Below are 918 nucleotides of genomic sequence, written 5' to 3' on the forward strand. Positions count from 1 at the left end.
TTCTCTACCAATGAAGACTTATTCTTATCCACAGTATCACCTTTGTCTCCAGGGTCGTTTGTGATTTTCAGAGCATGGCAGCTTCATCAAAGTTTCCCAAATTATATATTTTTTTCTCACTTTCAAGAACAGGAGAGTCTTACCCATATCTAATTGAAAATGAAGCTTTGTGCTACCCAACAATATCTGACAAAGTGGGCATGGCTGTCATAACAGAATATTACAAAGTAGGAGGTTTTAAAGAGCAAAAAAATATTTTCTCACAGTTGTAGAGGCTAGATGTCCAAATTCAGGGAATCAGCAGGGTAGTTCAAGGAAAAGAACCTGTCTTGTCTCTTTCAGGTTCCAGTAGTTCCAGACATCTCTTGGCATTTCTTGTTTTGTACTGAATCCTCACATGCCCTCTTCCTTCTGTGTAAACTTTCTAAAGAACAAAACTCATTGCCCTCAAGTCATTTCTGACTCATAGCAACCCTACAGGACAGAGTAGCGCAGTGCAGAGCTTTCCAGGACTATAAAGCTTTACGGAAGTAGACTACTACATCTTCCTCTCATGGAGCTGCTGGTGGGTTCAAACACCCTGATTTTGGGTTAGAACCCAAATGCTTTAACCACAGCACCACTAGGGCTCCTTATCAATATTTTAGGGGTGGCAAAAAAATAAATGGATTTACATACCGGTATTTGCTTCTTTCCTCTGACGGTTTTGTATTATAGACTACATTTTGGCCGATCTTATTCACTCTATGTACATTTTCATGTTGGGGGCTCCCTGCTGAAATCAATGAGGCTTTCCAGCAACAGGAATTCCATCCTTGTTTCATTTGGGCAATGTCTTTCAGAGAACGAAAGGCCACTCCTGTAAGTGAAGGTATATGAAGCTTTACAGTGAGTAAAAGGGATATTCTTACAAAGTGA

This window comes from Orycteropus afer, unplaced genomic scaffold (genome assembly GCF_000298275.1).
Source record: "Orycteropus afer afer isolate SDZICR_OR568_19922 unplaced genomic scaffold, OryAfe1.0 scaffold00251, whole genome shotgun sequence".
NCBI lineage: Eukaryota > Metazoa > Chordata > Mammalia > Tubulidentata > Orycteropodidae > Orycteropus > Orycteropus afer.